At 41.4% G+C, this 21,533-nt stretch overlaps 1 protein-coding gene across 3 annotated transcripts in view; it reads right to left on the reverse strand.

The window, feature by feature from the left end:
• Window positions 1–13,909, reverse strand: part of BLM (BLM RecQ like helicase) — an 88,223-nt gene extending 74,314 nt beyond the window's left edge. For all 3 annotated transcript variants that reach the window (XR_004682653.1, XM_035024182.1, XM_035024181.1), the window contains exon 1: window positions 13,815–13,909. The gene's annotated coding sequence lies outside the window, so the exon portion shown is untranslated. The remainder of the gene's footprint in view (window positions 1–13,814) is intronic.
• Window positions 13,910–21,533: the final 7,624 nt, after the last annotated feature.

Below are 21,533 nucleotides of genomic sequence, written 5' to 3' on the forward strand. Positions count from 1 at the left end.
AGTTAAAATTAAGAAAAAAAAAAAAGTTAAAATTAAGGCCCAATGTAATATCTTATATTTTACATTAGGGGTGAATCCAATAAAAACAGGGGCAAAAAACAAGGCTGTTCTCTTATTTTCACTCTCATATTGGACATTTTTGCCAATACAAAAATACTCAAAAAGGAAAATACTAGAAAAGAAGAGATGAGAGTATCATTACATGCAGACAATATGATTATATACCAACACAATCCAAAGGAAATCAGTCATAACAATAGATAATTAAAACTTCAGGAGAGTGGTTAAATAAAAGATAAATAGAAATCCACAGAAGTCAAGTGCATTCTCGTGTAGTGGTAATAACTAACTAGAAAATACAATTTTTAAAAAGCATTCAGTTAACAATAGCAATTAAAAGTATTAAACTACCAATTAACCTAACAAAAGACATACATCTTCATGATATAAAGAAAATGACCAAATATTACTGGGAGAAATAAAGAAAAGTTTGGAAAAATATTTCATAGACAAATGTTTCATATTCTTCAATGAAAGTTTTAAATATCATTAAGATAACAGTTTTTCATAAATTAATTCACGAGTTTAACAAAATTCCAATGAAAACACCACAAGAACACTTCACAAAACAACAAAAATGCTTCTAAAGTTCATCTGACAAAAGCACAAGACGAAATAACATTGGGAAATACAATTATGTTAAATATAACAGTAATTTAAATGGCATGGTACGCATCTTTAAAAAAGAAAAGTCTAGTCTCCAAAACATAATGTTTAATGTGTGGTGAGAGAAACATAACAAGATAGGGAAAATAATTAGTATTTAACAAGCATTATTGGGGTGTTAGCAAGCAATATATTCTAGATCAGGAGCTGGCAAACTACAACTCATGGGCCAAATCTGGCCTGCAGCCAGTTTTCGTAAGCAATGTTTTACTGAAACACAACCATGCTTATTTGTTCACATATTACCTATGGCTGCTTTAACACCAGAGTTGGGTAGTTATGACAGAGACTATCTGGTCTGCAAAGCCTAAACTATTTACTATCTGGCCCTTTAAAGGTTTGTTGATAGTTGCTTTAGATTACTGTTGGGTTAAAAAAAAAAAGGAATTATTAAATACATCAAATCTCCGACAAGAAGTTAAAAAAATTATCAGGCCAAAATCAAAATGAAAGTGGGCAACCAGAGAGTTATGGAAACACTGAAATTGCTTTTGTCCTAAGACAGGTGTCTAATCCCGAGAATCTAGATGTCAATTTTGATAGCCTTGGAGGGAAAAGATGGACAAAATGAGAATTAAGGCCTAACCAGTATGGGAAATGTTTGCCTATAAAACCAGCACCCCCAATGGCTATATGATTTGGGAAAATGTAAACCAAAATTAAACCCCATTTCTATCCCTGGTGTCTGTAAGCAAAGAGAAGTTACCATTTGCTGAGGGACTAAGTGGGACAGACCCTGAGACCACAAGCCCAAGAATATTTTCAAATCAATTTTTAGACCTGAATAATTCCTTAAAACTTCGAGTCATGAATTTAGATTAAAATGATCCTAACTCCAAAGCACCTGGCATAAGCAAATGCAAAAATGTCCCTGGAGAAATATACCTTTATCTTAGGGCTTAAATAATTTCCATAAATAATTTTTCAAGACAACATGTAGCAAACACAGACAAAAATAGCCAAGTACACAAGGAAACAAGGCACCAAGAATGAGAACTAGTTGTAATAGAGAAACAGTTGAACAGTATTAGGCATAAAAGTTTGAAGTAATTAAACTTACTGTGTTTAGAAAAATCAACGAGCTTGAAAGTATCTGCAGTAAACAGAAAACTATAAAAATGATCTTGCCAAGAGAACTTCTAAAAATGAAAAATACAATAACCAAAATTAAGAATTCAATGAATGGATTTACCAGTAAATTACACACAACTAAAGAGATAATTAGTAAATGGGAGGGAAAATCAGAAGCAAGTGTCCAGGATCCGTCTCCAGGGATTTCTCACATTCCTACATAGTCCAAGCCTTTTGGGCAAAGGACATGTTAAATCTTTGGCAGCTAGACATTGCGTGTCCCTCAAAGACAGATCTGGAGTCATACCTCCCCAGAGACATCCCACAGTAGTAAAGACAAAGCCATCTCCTTTCTCTCCCTGGAGACATTTCCTTACATTTCAGGGTAATAAACCTTAAGACACCTTCCCCATCTCACCCAGGGCAGATTTGCCTACATCCTAGGGTAACAAGTAATCTCTCTGGAGGGAAGGATGTGCAGTGTGTCAGCAACCCTTAAGTGCTCAGAGTCTCTAAATTTTGGAGTTCCTTTTCTGTGATGCACTAAGCTGTATGCATGCACAGATATCACCTTGCCCTCATCACCTCACCCTGTGGGAATTAGGGCATGGGGAACTGATGTAAGATATTGCTGGCTGTGCTTGCTGTAATAAATTGTCTGTATCTCTGATCCAGGGGTCTTGGATCTTGTCAGTACTATGTAAATGTACACATATGTGTGTATAAAAACCTGTGACAGGCTAACTTGCTAGTTTAAAAGAAGGGCAAAATCTAAGATCCTTCATGATTTCTGACTTAATAAATGCTTACACAGATAAAAACAGATGGAAAATATGAGAAGTTAGAAGACATGGAAGATAGAGTAAGAAACTGTAACAGAAATTAAACAGAAATCTAGTTCCAGAAAGAGGAGAAACTGGTGTAGAGCTAATACTTAAAAAGGTAACAGCTGGGATGTTTCCAGAATCAAAGACATGAATCTTCAGATTCAAGAAAGCAAACAAATTCTGAGCAGGATAGATAAAAAAGAAATCCACACCAAAATATATCATTGTACAACATTTGAATAGGAAATTGATCTCTTCCGCAAAAATGAAGATCAGAAGACAGTAGAATGATATTTTCCATGTGCTGACAGAAAATAACCTAGACCTCTTTTCCCAGCAAAAATATCCTTCAAAAATTGAGACTGAACCATATTCTTTAAAAGGATGAATTTTGTGAAATATGAATTACATCTCAGTAAAGCTGTTACTTTTAAAACTGCCTATAACAAAAGCAACAGATAATAAGTGTTGAGGATGCAGAGAAATTGGAACCCTCATACACTGCTGTTGAGAGTATAAAATGGTGCAGCTGTGTTGGAAAAGTCTGGCAGTACTTCAAAAGATTAAACAGAGAGTGATTTCACTCCTAGATATATACTCAAAAGAACGGAAAACATGGATTCAAACAAATACTTGTACCTGAATGTTCACAGAGGCATTATTCATAATAGCCAAAAAGTAGAAAAAACCCAAATGGCCATCCACTGACAAATGGAAAAATAAAACATGTGTATCCCTGTGATGAAATACTATTTGGTCATACAAAGGAATATAGTACTGATTCATGCTACAATAATGATGAACCTTGACATACTACGCTAAGGGAAAGAAGCCAGTCACAAAAACCCACATATGGTATGATTCTATTTATATGAAATGTGCAGAATAAGCAAAGCTGTATAAAGGAAGTAGGTTAGTGATTGCCTGAGGGTGGGGGTGGTGATCAGATTGGGGGGTGATGGCAAGGGGTGTGGAGGTTCTCTTTGGGTTGAGGAAAATATTTTGAAATCAACCATGACAATGGTTACACAAGTCTATGAATATAATAAGAGCCACTGAGTTGTACTCTTTAAATGGGTGAATTTCACGTTTTGTGAATCACATCTCGAAGTTGTTATAAAAAAATCAAGGTGAAATAAAAACATTTTCAGACCATCAAAACCAGTAGTTTGCCACCAACGACTCTCATTAAATGAGATTCTGAAGGAGGTACTTAAGGTAGTAGAAAAGTGAGCCTACCTGGAAGTTCTCAGATGATAGCTGGACTGAAGAAGTCAAGAAAGTGGCAAATATGTGGCTAAATCTATGAAAGCCCTGACTGCACAAAGTAACAATAATGTCTTGCAGGGCTAAAATAAATAGTTAAAATACTCAACAGTAATGACACATAAGTAGGGTAAAGAAAGTTAATGTGTTCCAAGGCCTCTGTGTTGTGAGGGGTGTATGGTGTTGTTTAGCTTTAGACTTTGAGAGGACAAATATGCATGCTGCACTTTCTAGGTAACCACTGAAGAATAAAAATAGATTAACTTAAAACTCTTGATTTCAGCTCAGGTCATGATCTCAGGGTGGTGGAATGGAGACCCGCCTCCGACTCCACGCTCAGCAGGGAGTCTACTTGAGATTCTCTCCCTCTCCCTCTGCCTTTCCCCCTGCTCACACGCTCTCTCCCTCTCAAATAAATAAGTCTTTAAGAAAAGCTATAAAAAAGGAGAGAAAAGGAAAAATATAATACAAAGTACAAAATAAGTTAGTAGTAGATTTAAATCCAAGTATTTGTTAGTTACAATAAATATAAACTGACCAGTTACTTTGCCTGAAAAGATTATCAATCTGAACTTAGAAAATGAAATCTAACTATTACATTTGCTGTTTGTTAGAGACATGTCTAAAACACTAGGTGTATAGGAAGGTTGAAAGATGAAAAATATATGTAAAAACTCACCAGAAGAAAGCTGAGATTGCTATATTAATATCAGACAAAATAGATCTTAAGACAAAAAACCTTACTAGAGGTAAAGAGGGTCACTGTATAATGATAAAGAATTCAATTCACTAGAAAGATATAACAATTTTAAATCTGTATGGCCCATAAAGTAACTGCAAAATACATGAAGCAAAAACTGATAGAATTATAAGAAACAGAAAAAGACTATAATTATAGAATTAAAATTAGCTCTCAGTAATTGATAGAACAAGTAACTAATCAGTAACAACCCAGAAGATCTGAATAACACAACCTTTACAACCACAAAATGTGCATTCTTTTCAAGAATAGACGCTTACAGAAGCTGACCATGTACTAGGCCATAAGGCAAGTCTCAACAATTTCAAAGGATTGAAGTCCCAAGATGTTCTCCAACCAAATGTAATTATGCCAGAAATCAATAATAAAAAGATAACTGGAAAAACTGTTTTAGTATCCATTGATGATTCATGCCTGAAGAAATAATAGTATGATTGTAAACAGTAGGACTGTGTAATGATGGTTTTCATAACCCCATCCATCATTCTTTGTAGTTGGCACCATGATTCAGTAGCTGGCATAAAACTGTAAAGAACTTTCCCTTCTCCCCTATTTGCTTTTTATCAGTAAGGATTCTTAACATATTTGGTGGGCTGTAATCCATTACTGTCATTATTTTCATGCTCAAATGCTTTCATATTTGATTAGTGGGAATGGAGCTCCTTAAAGCTGGCTCCTGTATCCTTTTACATTTTTAATTGTGCTAAAATACATGTAATATAAAATTTACCATCTTAATCATTTTTAAGCATACAGTTCAGTGGAATAAAGTATATTCACATTGTCGTGCAACCAATTGCCAGAACTTTTTCATCTTGCAAAAGTGAAACTCTGTACCTGTTAAACAGTAACTCTCCACTTCCCCTCTCCCCAGCCCCTGACAATCACCATTCTTTCTGTTTCTATGGATTTGACTACTTTAGTGGACCCATACAGTATTTGTCTTTTTGTGACTGGCTTGTTTCACTTAGTATATTGTCTTCAAGGTTTATTCATGGCTGTAGCATGTGTCAGAATTTCCTTCCTTTTTAAAGCTTAGTGATATCCCATTGTATGGATCTAACACATTTTGTTTATCCATTCTTCTGTCCATGGGCATTTGGGTTGCTTCCACTTTTTGGTTATTGTGAATAATGCTGCTGTGAACATATGTGTACAAATTATCTTTGAAACCCTGCTTTCAATTCTTTTGGGTCTATACCCAGAAGTGGAATTCCTGGATCCTACAGTAATTCTATTATTTTTAATTTTTGAGGAATAGCCATACTACGTTCAACAGCAGCTGCACCATTCTACATTCCCACCAGCAGCGCACAATTTCTCCATATCCTCACCAACACTTGTTGTTCTCTGTTTTGTTTTGTTTTTTATAGTAACCATCCTAACAAGTGTGAGATGATATCTTGTGTTTTCAATTTGCATTTCTCTAATAAATTTGTGATGTTGAGCATCTTTTCATGTGCTTTTTTGGTCATCTGTGTATCTTCTTTGACAAAATGTCCATTCAAATCCTTTGTTCACTTTTAATTGGGTTGTTATTTGTTTTAAGGACTATAGGAGTTCTTCATTCTGGACTAGGGGAAGGGGAGTAGAAAGGAGGCAAGACAAAGGGGCATGAGGAAACTTTTGGGAGAGATGAATATGTTAATGAACCTGATTGTGGTGATGATATCTCTTGTCAAAACTGATCAAACTGTGCACTACAGGGGCACCTGGATGGCTCAGTTGGTTGAGCAACTGACTCTTGACTTTGGCTCAGGTCATGATCTCTGGGTCATGGGATTGAGCCCCACGTCAGGCTCCATGGTTAGCATGGAGTCTGCTTGGGATTCTCTCCCTCTCCCTCTGCACAGCCCCCACCACACCCCTGCAAAAAATTGTACACTCTACATATATGCAGTTTATTGTAGATCAATAAAACTGCTTTAAAACACATAAAACCCAAAGACATCTAGAAGACTGAAAGTTTTGGGGAAATTTTATTTCATTTTAGTCCTTCAACAACTCAAGACAGATGACTAAACCAACAATAGTAAGAATACAAAGTTAACTAATAAAAAAAGAATTTGGAAGTTTTCCTTCATTTCCTATGCTCTGAAACAATGTACTTACCACTGGGATTATGTGGACTCAAAAAATTTTCAATAGAATTTCTCTATGAAACCATTTAGATCTAGTGTTTTTTTTTATGTCCAATGGGACAGTTCTTTCATAACCTTATTCTATGAAAATTGAGTTATTTAACTTCCAATCTTTGTTGGTGTCAATATTGGTAAATTGTATTTTCCTAAATAATTTTCCATTTCATTTGAATTTTCAAAATCATTTAACACAGAAGTATGCAAATTAATATCATTAAAACTTTTTTCCACTTGTCATTTGTTATTTTGTATTTGTGATTTCTCCCAATGTTCTTAACTTAGCTATTAGCTTACCTGGTTTGTTAAATAGTTTAAGATCTAAGATTGTGATTTCTTAATCAGATGTTTCTCTGTTCTCCATCTCATTAATCTCTGCTTTAATCTTTATTGTTTTTTATTCTCTTGTGCTTTCTTTTGTTTTCTTTTGTTCTTTTTCTAACTTTCTAAGTTTGGAATTTACTTCATTTATTTTCCTTCCTAAATTGACAACGTGTGTAAGACGACGAACTTCCCCCCAACCACTACTTTATATGTATTTTACAGAATCTGATATTGTGTTTTCATTTAATTAATTTTAAGGAATCCTTTATTTCAATTTGTAGTTCCTTATATCCAATAGTTCTTTAATTGAGGGTTTAATTTTCCATATGGACCAGACTTTTGCTTTTTTAAAATTTCATTTTAAATTTCTAGTTTTGTCGGGCACCTGGGTGGCTCAGTTGGTTAAGTGACTGCCTTCGGCTCAGGTCATGGTCCCGGAGTCCTGGGATCGAGTCCCGCATCGGGCTCCCTGCTCGGCGGGGAGTCTGCTTCTCCCTCTGACTCTCTCCCCTCTCATGCTGTTTCTCTCTCTCTCAAATAAATAAATAAATAAAATCTTTAAAAAAGAAATAAATAAATTTCTAGTTTTGTTGTATGATGATAACTGTTTGCAACGTTTCTACTTTATAGAAATTACTAATTTTTTCCTTGCAATGTAATATATGAACTATTTTTATGAATGTAAATACACTTAAGTACATAGATCATGGGGCGCCTGGGTGCCTCAGTGGGTTAAGCATCCAAGTCTTGGTTTCGGCTCAGGTCATGATCTCAGGGTCCTGAGATCGAGCTCTGCTTCAGACCCTACGTTCAGTTCAGCGTCCCCCTGCTGCTCCCCTTGCCCCCACTCCCTCTTCCCTCTCCTCGAATAAAGAAATAATCTTAAAAAAAAAAAGATAGATTACTGTACTAATCCTGCAACTTTTCCAAAGATTTTTAATTTTTCAAAGTAAAAGAAAAAAAAATAGGAAATCTCCATGTTTAGAAATAAATACACTTGGGGCGCCTGGGTGGCTCAGTCGTTAAGCGTCTGCCTTCGGCTCAGGTCATGATCCCAGGGTCCTGGGATCGAGCCCCGCATCGGGCTCCCTGCTCTGCAGGAAGCCTGCTTCTCCCTCTCCCACTCCCCCTGCTTGTGTTCCCTCTCTTGCTGTGTCTCTCTCTGTCAAATAAATAAATAAAATCTTTAAAAAAAAAAAAAAAGAAAAATACACTTATAAATAAACTGTGCGTCAAATAAGATATCACAATGGGTACTGGAATATATTTGGAACTGAACATAATGAAGGTCCGCATATAAAAATGTGATATGCAATTGAAGAGGTAGTGACCAGGAAATGTACAGCCATAACTGTTAGAAAAGAAGGCAGAAAATTAATGAGCAGAAAGCATCTATCTTAAATAGTTAGAAAATGTAAAACAAACTAAGCCTGATGAGAATAGAAAGGAGAAAGTTATAAACAACTAAAAATAATAAACAAATGATAGAGAGGATCAATAAGCTAAAGTTTGTTCTGTGAAAAGACTTACCAAAAACAAGAGAAAAGACACAAATCAGTTAACAGGACTGAAAGAAGAGACTTAACTATATATATCATAGACGTTAAAATATCGTAATAGATCCTGAACAACATTGTGCCAATAAACTTTAAAATTTAGATGAAATGGACAAACTTCTTTAAAAATTAACTTATCGGGGCACCTGGGTGGCTCAGTCGTTAAGCGTCTGCCTTCGGCTCAGGTCATGATCCCAGGGTCCTGGAATCGAGCTCCGCATCAGGCTCCCTGCTCTGCGGGAAGCCTGCTTCTCCCTCTCCCACTCCCCTTGCTTGTGTTCCCTGTCTCGCTGTGTGTCTCTCTCTGTCACATAAATAAATAAAATCTTTAAAAAAAGAATTAACTTATCAAGTCACTCAAAAAGAAACAGAAGGGGCGCCTGGGTGGCTCTGTTGGTTAAGTGTCTGTCTTTGGCTCAGGTCATGATCCTGGAGTTCCAGGATCGAGCCCCGCATCAGGCTCCTTGCTCAGCGGGGAGTCTACTTCTCCTTCTCACTCTCCCTCTGTGCTCTCTTTCTCTCACTCTCTCTCAAATAAATAAAACCTTAAAAAAAAAAGAACCAGAAAACCTGATAGCCTTATAACCACTTAAGGGAAATATCTATGGTTAAGACTTGCTCTGCCAGACACATAAAAGACTAATAAAAAACTTCTTTAAAACCATAGCAGTGATGGGGTGCCTGGGTAGCTTAGTCAGTTGTGTGTCCAACTCTTGATTTCGGCTCAGGTCATTATCTCAGGGTCGTGAGACTGAGACCCACATTGGGCTCTGCACTGAGCATGGAGTCTGCTTGAGATTCTCTCTCTCCCTCTCCCTTTGCCTGTCCCCCTGCTTGCATGTGCTCATTCACGCTCTCTCAAAAAAAAAAAAAAAAATAGTGGTGATGATGTAAGGACAGGCAGGAAGACCAGTGGAAGAGTAAAAGGACCCAGAAACAAACCCATACACAGATAATTTATAACAATTTATGACATTTATCACTGCAGAACACTAGAGAATGAGTCTTTTTGGTAGTTAGTGCTGGGACCCTGGATACCTATATGGAAAAGAAATGAAGTTTAAACTCTACTTCATTCACTCCATACACATAAATCACTTTCAAGTGAACTGCAGATCTAAATGTAAAGGGCAAAACAATAAAGTTTCTGGGGGTGCCTGAGTGGCTCAGTCAGTTAAATGTCTGCCTTTGGCTCAGGTCATGATCCCAGCATTCTGGGATCAAGCCCCATGTCCGGCTCCCTGCTCACCCAGGAATCTACTTGTCCCTCTCCCTCTGCCCCTCTCCCCATGCGTGCACGCTCTCTCTTTCTCTCTCTCTCTCAAATAAATAAAATCTAAAAAAAAAAAATAAAGTTTCTGGAGAATAATATAGAATAACTTCATAACTTCTAAGAGATTTCTCAGATAAGATACAAAAAGCACTAACAAAAAAAGAAAAAGACTGTAAAATTGAATTACATTTTAATTTAAGAATCTTTTATGTGTCGGGCGCCTGGGTGGCTCAGTTGGTTAAGCGACTGCCTTCGGCTCAGGTCATGATCCTGGAGTCCCTGGATCGAGTCCCGCATCAGGCTCCCTGCTCGGCAGGGAGTCTGCTTCTCCCTCTGGCCCTCCCCCCTCTCATGTGCTCTCTCTCTCAAATAAATAAATAAAATATTAAAAAAAAAAAAGAATCTTTTATGTGTCAAATAGCCTAAAACAGCAAGACTTTTGAGACAACTGAATATAAAGAAAAGCAAGGTAATGATTACACGTAAGTCAGGATAATGGTTGTTTTGGGGTAGAGGATGAGATGGGGCAGACATGGGGCCTCTGAGGGTGTTAGCTACGTGCTTGCTATTTCTTACCTGAGACATAGGTACAGGGGTGTTTGCTTTGTCAAGTATGTCATTAAGCTATTTCGGGGGCCCCAGAGACTACCCCCTCACGTTCGGTGATTCACTGGAACAACTTACAGGACTCAGCATATAGTAAGTACTACTCACAGCTAAGATCTTCTATAGCAACAGGGACACACAGCCAGATCAGCAAGGGGAAAAGACCTATCAGGCAGAGCTTGTAGGACCCTGCTCTCTAAGTCCCATGAGAGCACACTCTCTCTCAGGGAAGATGCACCATTTCTGCCCCAGGAAACCTATCAGAGACTCAAAATCTAGGGTTTTTACTGGGGACTGGTCACAAAGGAACCCTCTGCCCACTAAAAATTTGGACTCTCTGAATGTGCTAGCTCCATGAACCAAGTGGGGAGTCGTGTTCTGCCTTCTGCCGGGGCCTGCACACTATGGGAGTGGGAGAGGGAGAAGCAGGCTTCCCACGGAGCAGGGAGCCCGATGCGGGGCTCCATCCCAGGACCCCGGGATCATGACCTGAGCCGAAGGCAGACGCTTAACGACTGAGCCACCCAGGAGCCCCAAGATACAGGAATTTCTAAACAAAGTAAATTCAATAGTTCCTTGCAATTCTAGAGAACAAAGTCCATACGTCATAACCGCAAGACCTTTCACAAGCTGACTTCAGCGTGTATTTTTCACTCTGTGCCAGGCACCATGCTGGGAACTGGAGTAGAGACGGGCAAGACAGAATTACTTCTAGGCTGGCAGGAAATGGACATGTCAACAAATAATTACAACTCACTGAAGTAAGTCCCACAAAAAAAGTTTCTTCTTCAAAGTCTGACTTCCCACGGAAACAGACCCATAAATACAGAGAAGAAACTGATGGTTGCCAAAGAGGAGGGGTCAGGGGACGGGCAAAATGGGTGAAGGGGAGTGGGAGGTATAGGCTTCTAGTTACGGAATGCATAAGTCACGGGGAGGAAAGGTAGAGTGCAGGGAACAGAGTCAGTGGTACGGTAGTAGCTTTGGGTGGTGACAGGTGGTGGCTATACTTGCAGGGAGCACCGCAGAAAAGACTAGAGTTGTCAAATCACTATGTTGTACATGGGAAAGGAAGGTAACATTGTGTATCAACTATACTTCCATTTAGAAAACAAAATGGGCCAGTGTGGAGGTGGGGGCCAGTCTATAGCTCCCGAGGTGAAGGAAAAACTCAGGAAAATCATAGAGAAGCTTTCAAAAGAACACTGAATTGGATCTTGAAGGACCGGTCAAAGCTTCCAGACAGGGTGGGGGTGTGAAGGGTAGTCCATGCCTATTTGTGCCAAGTCTGAGGTAGAATAGCAGGTGCTTGGACAAGGAGACTGCTTAAAGACATGCTCCTGGCAATGGCGAACCACTAGGGTTTTTAGCATTTAGTTCCCGAGTACTTTGCAATTAAATTACTTTGGGCCTCTCTGTTCTATCCTTTCTTCCCTTAAAAGGAAGTATATAAAAGTATATACAGAAAATAGGTATTGTATGTTAGAATAAGTGTATATTTAGTTAAAATTAGTATTAATATATTTAATTTTAATATAGCATATATTTAATTTTAAATATTTCAAACATACAAAAAAATGATACCCATGTACTCACCAACCAAATTTAAGAAGTCAAATTCTGTCCTACTCTCTTTCAAAGGTATAAAATGTTTCAGATATATTTAAAATCCCACTCACTCTTTTTTTTTTTTAGATTTTATTTATTTATTCATGAGAGATAGAGAGACAGCGAGAGAGTACGAGTGGGGTGAGGGGCAGAGGGAGAAGCAGACTCCCCGCGGAGCAGGAAGCCCGATGCGGGACTCGATCCCAGGACCCTGGGGTCATGACCTGAGCTGAAAGCAGACGCTTAACCGACTGAGCCACCCAGGCGTCCCCCCACTCACTCCTCTTATCTCCTCCTCTTCCCCTCCCTCATAGATAATACTGACTATCCCAAAGTGGATGCATATGATTTCTCTGCGTATTGGTCTTTCACTACACATCTAACACTATGGGCTTTGTCCAGTTTTTAAACTCTGGGTTTCCTTATCCAGTAAAATGAAGGCAGTAACTACCTCTTCCAGTTAGTGGAGTAGAAATAGAACGTATATGGTGCCTATCATGGTGACTGGCACTGAAAAGAACTCAAGACCCAGAAATTTCGTTCCCTCCTAGTAGACTGTAAGCTAGTCTTGCAGCCTTGCTGACAAAATGTTGGTTCAATTTAGTTCTATTTACATTCCCCATAGGCAATACTTCTGCCTTCCTTCCTTCCTTCCCAATTTCTGACCTCTACACCAGTCTCTGCCATTACTGCCCTTTAACCTTGACAGGGACCCAAAAATGCTACTTATCTACATTGCTGGCACCAGGAGCTGTAGGGTGGCTGCTCCATCGGAGGCCATTAAATGTCCAAAGTGCTGAGTAACCTGAGGGCAGGCGAAGTGTATGGGAGAAAGTCTGGTGTGGAAGATGCCTGGAGTCAGGCAGCTCTTTCAACACAGGAACAATCTCCTGGTGCTGCAGATTCTCCTTGTCAAAAATCAGGACACCTTTACCAACTTCTCTGGGTAACGGTGATAACAGAACCTTACTATGTGCCAAGCACTCTCTGAAGCATTACTGCATATATTAAGCCGTTCAATCCTAACAAGCCCTCCAGGATGTGGCAGATTTCCCCCGGAGGACAGAAGGAAACCGAGGCACTGAGTTTAAATGACGAGCGGACCCAGTCACTGAGCTGGTACGTGGGAGGGCCGGGATTCGAACCCAGCAATGGGATGCAGCCTGTGCCTGAGCACTCCCCTTCGCGCAGGTATCGTGGAGCTACACGTGTAAGATAAAGGGTCCCAAGCACGTGGCACGCTGTACACCCAAAACACAGCAGCCCGGCACGTGACCGTGGAAGGGCACGGGAAGAGTAGAGTTTGGGTCTTCGGGGGTAGGCGGGGAGCGCCAGAGGACTGGGCTGGGATCACGGCAGGCACCGGAGCACGGGAACAAGAACAGAAGGGCGCTGGGCCGGCTCTTCCACCGACGCCCGGGGCGACCCTGGCCCCACCCCCGGGCCTCTGCGGGTCTGCGAACACGCGTGCTTTTCTGCTCCCCTCCCAGGCTACTGGCCGCGACAGAGGAGGGCTCCGCGGGCCTAGCCGGACCGGGGCGGGCAAGGAGGAGACGGCGAGCCTTCCACTCCGGCCCCGGGGCCGGGTCGTGGGAGCGGGGCTGGGCCGGGCCAGGGCTGGGGCCCGTCCGCCCGTAAGTCCGAGCGCGCCGCACTCACCTGTCCCGCAGGCTCGCAGCGGGGGGAACCCGGGTCCAAACTCCCCGCGCCGCCTCCTCAGCCCCCGCGCCGAGCGCGAGCTCCCTTCGCGCCGGAAGCCGGCCGATCCCGATTGGCTGCTTCCTGAGGAAACCGACCAGTGCCGTCGCCCCGTGGCACCTGTCCCCGCCCCCGGAGGGGCTGCTGGGGCGGGGTGTTCCCAACGCCCAATCAGAGTCCGGAAGCCGAAGTCACGCGACCACGGTTAAACCCCGGGCTTCCGGCACCCTCGGGATCTTTGTTTCCCGTGAGTTGTTTAGTGTCTGCGGAGGCTTTGAATAAGACAGGATCCTGAGACCGAGAGCTGTGGCGGGAGTGAAAAACCCCGGAGTTGAGGGGAGCCTGAGACGTGGCAGTTTCCACGGGCCAAGCTGAGGCTCTTACCCACGGTCTCTGTGAGGCTTCGGCGGATTCTCGCCTCCACTTCTTGTAACGCTGGCCTCTGCCCGACCCGAGCTCCTGTAAATCGTCATTGACGGGAAAAGGGGTCGCAAGCTCAGATGCTTCGGGGGACATGGGCAGTACCCGAGTGAGAAGCCACGCTGCTCGGCTGATTGTTGCCACGCCGGACTGTGGGCCCTGTGATGCCAGATTTGTTTTCCTTCCCTCCCTTCCCCCCTCCTTCTCTCTTTTCCTCCCTCCCTTTCTTCCTTCTTTCCTTTCTCTTCTCTAAGAAAAATGGAAAATGCGTTTATGTGTGAAATCTGCCGATTTTAAAATGCTACAAAAATAACACGCTGCAGTCAAACAGAACACGCTGGGAAAAAGCAAAAGCAGGTTTTTCATAGAAAAATGGCCAAATAGCAGGATAGAGACAAAGGAGGAGGTATGAAAAATCTACCAAAAGAGAAAGCCCCTAAGACTCAAAGGGTACTACTACCCAGAATAAGTAGGATCGTCTCAGAACTCAATGAGGGGTGACACTCAGCTGAAATCGCCTGGGCCACACACTGCCTCAATTTTCCTTTAGCTTGTTACTAAATTGCCCTTCACATTTCTGCCATCTCTAGTGCCAGGCATTGTGCTAAGCTCTTGAGAGCTTTCTCATGGAGCGCACAGGACATTAGACTTGCACGTTGGTGACAAAAGCGATAGGAATGCTGATGGATGTTTTGGGAGCACCCAGGAGAGACACATACACAGATTGGCAGCATTAGGTAAGACTCTGGGAGATGAATAAGAGGTATGATTTGGAGGCAAAGGCCAGGAAACAGGAAAGACCACAGTAAGGTACCTTTGAGGAAATGTCAGGAAAATGAGCAACAGAGAGAGATGTCAGGAGAGGAAACAGGGACCGGATCTCAGTTTGGACTTCACCCCAAAGATAAATGGCAATTGTTGGAGGGATCTGGGAACAAGTGGGATAGGGAGAGCTTTGTTCATTAATTTTAAGTAAAATCAACAATTTTACATATATGTGTATATATATGTATCTCCACCGCCCAAATCAGGGTATATACCATTTCCAGCACCCGGTAAGATTCCCTTGGGGAGCTTCCCATCTCTCTGTGCCCCCAGCCGTAAGCTGCTATCACCAAGTGTATACTCCTCCATATCTGCCTTTTTTGGCTCAACATAATGTCTGTGAGCTTCATGTATATTGTGTGTACCAGTGACTCATTCTCTTTATTACTGTGTAGAGAAAATTCATGAAAGCTTAGAAATGGTCCCCAAAATATTACTTCTTGTCCAGTGAGCAGGTGTTGTCTAGCATACCCTCAGGGATATCTGATTCTATGCAGGCTCTACACCTTTCATTGTCTTTGATATAAAGAACAACTCTGTAAGGTTTTTTCAAAAAACGGTTCTTGTCTAGAAAAATACAAGTTGTGTCCAGTGGAATGCATTTAATTATTGTCAATTTCATCACTCCTGCCAGCTTTTCATCTATTTGTAAAGTATTTCATTATTTCTTATTTAACTACAGTATATATGTACAGTACTTTAAATTTTAAATTTAAATTTTCCTTTGACTCAGTTGTAATATCCTTCTGGATCTCATTAATTAAAGAGCTAAATAAAACCTTTGGCGTGTTTATTTTATGAGAATGAGATGAGAATCATGATTATACTTGATTTTAAAAATTATTCTTTAACACCAGTAAGCTATTGTATGAACACGCCACAATTTATTTATCCATTCATCTACTGATGGACATTTAAGTTTTTTCCCTTTGGCTATTATAAATAAAGCTGCTATGGACATTTTTGTATAAATCTTTTGTGATTGTATGCATTACTTTTTCTTGAGTAAACAGTAGGAATGGGATTTCTGGGCTATCGGGTTAAGTATATATATTACTTTGGTAGAGGCAGTCATGTTTTCAAAGTGGTTGTATCATTTTATACTACCACTAACGCTGGGTGAGTGTCCCATTATCTGCATCCTTGCCAACACTGAAATTGTCAATCCTTTTCATTTTAGCTATTCTGCAGGGTGTGTAATGGTATCTCATTGTTGCTCGTTGTTGTTGTTTTAGAGATTTTATTTATTTATTTGAGAGAGAGAGAGAGCATAAGCAGGCGGGAAGAAGTAAGGGGAGAGGGAGCAGGGCAGGGAGCCTGATAGGGGACTCGATCTGGGATCATAACCTGAGCTGAAGATGGCCACTTAACACCCAGGCGCCCTCACTGTTATTTAATTAACCATAGAAGGTCTTCAGGAGGGAAGTGAGTTGAACAGATTTTAGAAAGCTCTTTTCAGTTGTCATGTGGAGAATGACATTTGTATACCAGCGCTCACAGCAGTGTCACTGATAATGGCCAAAACGTGGAAACAAACCAGGAGTCCATTGGCGGGTGAACAGATAAACAAGCGTGCTGTATACATGCAACGGAGTATGTATGATTCAGTCTCAAAAAGGAATGAAATTCGGACACATGGAACAATATGAACCCTGAAGACAGCACACTAAATAAAATCAGCCAGGTACAAAAGGACCATTGACTGTATGATTCCACTCATATCAGGTACCCAGAATTCAGAGACGGAAAGTGAAATGGTGGATACCAGGATTTGGGATGGGGGGTATAATGAGGAGTTACTGTTTAACAGGTAGAATTTATGTTTGGGATGGTGAAAAAGTTCTAGAGATGGATGTTGGGGATGGTTGTGCAACACTGTGAATGGAATTAATGTCACTGAGCTGTACACTTAAAATGGTGAATGGTAAATTCTATGTCATATGCACCTTCACACATGCACACACACATAGACCCACAGATCCACACATGAGCCTAGTATTCTGGGTCTGACGACTGAGCAGTGGCTCCTGTCTCAACTGTACCTGCAAAATTTTAATTCATGCAACTGACTGAATGAGGACACAGAAGATTTTATTAGTTAGTGTTTCCTGAAAGGAGGAAGCACACCGCACAGGGCCATGTGGGGAAGCAACAGGTTTGGTCAGGATGCAGAGAGGAGCAAGGGAAAGCCTAAGCCAGAGCCCTTATTGGGGTGTGTGCAGGCAAGGCAGGCCAGGGCAGGGAAAATAGCTCAGGATTGGCTAGTGTGAATAATCCTGGTGGGCTTTGGGTCTAGTACCTGGCCCTGAATGGATTTCGGCCAGGGGAAAACACTGGCATGGTGTGTGAGAGTCAGATAAGGAGGTGACTGTGGTTACAGACTGGAGATTGGAGGCAGGGTTTCTAATATGACTTTTCTGTGCTTGAAAAAGCAGGATCGCAGACTTTGGCTATTCATCTGGCTGTGTGGTTAAGAGATGTCAAAAGGACAAATACAGAATTGAAAAAAAACACAAAACAGTTGGTGCTGTGGCTATCTGCATCATTTCAAGGGAACTTTTCGGTGATGATAGTGGAGAACTTCAGGAAGTATGGCCTAAGTTGCTCCATACAACACAGGAAACATTTTACTATGAGCATGAAATGGAGGAACAGGTGAAGTATAAGGAGTTCTTCTAGGCCAGCCCATAACCAGGTTTTCCATTTGTACAGTATTAGTCGAAAAAACACCAGAAATTTTTAGAGTCTCTTAACAATATTTTGGTGGAGTTTGTAAAGTGTATTAAAAACATGAGTTTGACAATAATGTCTTGGTGTATTTCTCAGGCCAATTTGTACCCTCAGGCCAGGTATATTTCTTGACAGTTACGTTGCTGGAGGGTATGAGCTGATACTTATAAAAGCACATTGGATATGGAAAGTCACAGACTCAAGGTCTGTGAGAGCCTCTATTTCCAGGAGAGCCCAGTGTGTAGCCCGTTATTTGTTGTTTTAATAGTGTATAGCATGGGGGCGCCTGGGTGGCTCAGTGGGTTAAGTGTCTGCCTTTGGCTCAAGTCATGATCCCGGAGTCCCAGGATGGAGTTCCACGTTGGGCTTCCTGCTCAGCGGGGAGTCAGCTTCTCCCTCTGACCCTCTTCCCTCTCATGCTCTCTCTCACGTGCTCTCTCTCCCAAATAAATAAATTTTAAAAATCTTTTAAAAAAATAGTGTATAGCATGAGGCTAAGAGAGCTAGTTTCTTGTATCACAAGCTCTTGGGCAACTTATGGCCATCATAAGTAGTCTAGAAACTCCAGGAGGCATAAGAAGAGGTTGCCAAAGACTCTACAGTGAAGGAGTTTCTGAGGGCACGAATGGGAGTGCCTACTGATTTTAATTTGGAAGGAAATCTGTAAATGAGGAATATGTCACAACCAGCCCCCAAAGGACTAAAAGAAACGGGACTTATATGTCTGCAAGGGGTCAAATGAGTCTCCTTGGAGAAGGATGTCATCAGCCATGGCATACCTGTGCTCCTGGTGGGCATGGTGAAGATCTTGTTTTCACAGGCCGTATGTGGTGGCAAAGCTGTTGAGAGTCCCCATGCCTGGAAAAGGTAAGTTGTGTCCCTTCAGGGGTGAAGGCAAAATGCAGCTGAGAGGCTGTTGGAATAGGCACTTGATATAACATCTTAGCCACATTTATAAGAGCAAAATATAAACCTATTACTGATTGGATGGATTCAGTAATCTTAATAGTATTAGATATTGGGTATCTAAATACCCAAGGATGGGACCAGAGCATAATGGGACCCAAATGGATGGGACCAGAGCACTAATGTTGTAGAATTCCACCATGAATCACCTGTTAATGGACTGATTATGAGTGTTCTTAGAAAACTGATATGTTGAAGCCCCAACCCCCACTGTGACTGGATTTGGAAATAAGGCCTTTATGAAGATAACTAAGATTCAATGAGGTCATAAGGGCAGGCAAGTAATCCAATAGGACTGGTGGCTTTACAAGAGGAAGAGAGAGATTTCTCCTTCTCTGCACCACCAGAGGGAAGGCCATGTAAGGACACAGTGAGAAGGCCTACAAGCCAGGAAGAAAGGTCTGACTAGAAACTGAGTCAACCGACCCCTGGATCTTGGACATCCCAGCTTTCACAACTGTGAGAAAATCAGTTCCTGCTGGTTAAGTCACCCAGTCTGTGGTATTTGGTTATGACAACCCAAGCTAACTAATACAGCACCCTTTATTTTGTCCAGGTTTAAGAACAGGAGAAATTGGGCTGTCAAATGGGGAAGCAGCAGGGATAATCACCCTTTTGTTAATTAGGTTTTATATAATAAGTTTTAATCCTCGAAGGCCCTGTTGTAACTTACATTGGGCCATAATAGCTATTTTAACTAAGGGGTCCGTGGAGTCCCATTGTATCAAGCCAATCTGTAAGTGTCAAAGATTTAGTTTTAATTTATTTTTCATTGTGCTAGAGTGTATGTGCCCAATATGGGATATTTTTAGGACAATGGGTATTATGACTATGGGGAATTTAGGCAAAGCTATAGTTAAAGTGAGACATTCCTACTTTTTTTTCTCTATTTTATATTTAGTTACTTTCTTAAGATTATAGCAGGCACGATGTTTAAATTTAGTGGAATCTCTAGCTATAACTATAATTTGAGCCCCAGTATTAAGACCACGAAATTGTGTCAATTGGTGCATTTTAGCAAATGCTAAAGTTAATTTGGAACTTTGGTTGCAGACACACAAAAGACAATCAGCACCATTTTTATCTTTTTGTTACATAAATTCTTTTAGTATATACATTTTCTGTACACAAATTTTGGATTTCTAATTGGGTCAAATTAAGAAAATTTCTTTTAGTTAGATGTCATCTATACATATGTAATGTATCTATTACACATTTGTGTTAAAATATTCTATAGACACATAATTTATTTAGTTATCTTTTATTTTCTCCCCCTGTATCTAGGATTTGGTTTGGTTTTGTTCTTTTTTTCTCTGCCTAATGTTTTTCTCCTGTTTCAGGCTTCTAGCTGCTGGAAGCAGTGGTTTTTAGTTTCTGTCTCTGGCTGATAAGAGGAAAGAAGGAGGGGAAGAGCCCCCTGATTCCAGGCAGCAGCCTCTCCCTGCCCACAGCCTAATCTGTCCCCTTCTTGCCATCCCCCCCAACACACACCTTTTTTCCTCTTAAGCAAAATCTTTCAGAACAGCCAGACAGAGGTATCTCTAGGTGGGTAAAGGGGGGGAACTTTCTTTTTCTTCCTTCCTTCCTTCCTTTCTTTCTTCCTTCCTTCCTTCCTTCCTTCCTTCCTTCCTTCCTTCCTTCCTTCCTTCCTTCCTTCCTTTCTTTCTTTCCTTCCTTCCTTCCTTCTTTCCTTCCTTCCTTCCTTCCTTTCTTTTCTTTCTTTCTTTCTTTTTCTTTTCTTTTCTTTCTTTCTCTTCCTTCCTTCCTTTCTTCCTTCCTTCCTTTCCTTCTCTTTCTTTCTTCTTTTCTCCTGTCACTGACTGTTCCCACCCACCCCCCTTTTTTGCTTTTGAGTGTTTATATGATAAAGTCCTAGTTTGAATAATTCCAGCAGGATCTGGAAGGCATAGGGGCTGTCCCTAAATGTCTGTTCCTAGCCCTGGGCTGATTTAGGGCAGGGGAAATACTGGCAAAGGATGTGGGGTTATATAAAGGAGGTGGCTGTGGGTGTGGACTTGGGATGGGTTGGAGGGTTTGTAACAGGGCTTTCCGAGCTTGCAAAAGCGGATCGCAGGCGAGATGTAAACAACTTCGGCTGTTCTTTTGGCCCTGTGGCTAACAGATGTCAAAGAGACAAATACGGAATCCGGGAAAACATAGTTTGAGCAGCCCTTCTCCACCCTGGGGCATTTTCCAAGAGGCCAGTGCTAGCGGCTGTGTGTCACCGCAGCCACACGTGTTAGGCGTAACAACACAGCTTCCAGGCATGAAAGAGCAAAAAAAAAAAAAAAAAAAAAAAGCCCAAACAACCCCAAAGACAGCGAAACAGCATCCTTCGTAGTAGACATCTGTCACTTTCACCTTTCTGCTCGCAGCACCTTGATACCCCTTTGGAGAGCCACGCCTTCCCACCTCCCAGCCACGCCCCTGTCGGGACGGACTTCTCAAGCCTAGAGCGCCCCGGGTGGTCAGGTGACTTCCGCTTGGCCAATCAGCCTCACCCCGCTGTCTTGGCCTCCGTGATTGGTTGACGGATGGGCCTGTGATTCCCGCCAGGCCACTGCCAGAATGTACTGGGGGCCTGGCAGGTGCGCTCTTTCTAGTGTCATCTTGGAACTGGGACTGGGAGGGGAGCACCAGGTGGAGGAGAGGGAGCTGGCCTGGGAAGAAACCACCACCACCGAGGAGAGTACAGGCAAGAGCGGGAGGGAAACTGGGTTCTGACTGGATTGTCCGACA

Source organism: Mirounga leonina, unplaced genomic scaffold, assembly GCF_011800145.1.
Source record: "Mirounga leonina isolate KUSES-001 unplaced genomic scaffold, KU_Mleo_1.0 Mir_178, whole genome shotgun sequence".
In the NCBI taxonomy this organism is placed as follows: domain Eukaryota; kingdom Metazoa; phylum Chordata; class Mammalia; order Carnivora; family Phocidae; genus Mirounga; species Mirounga leonina.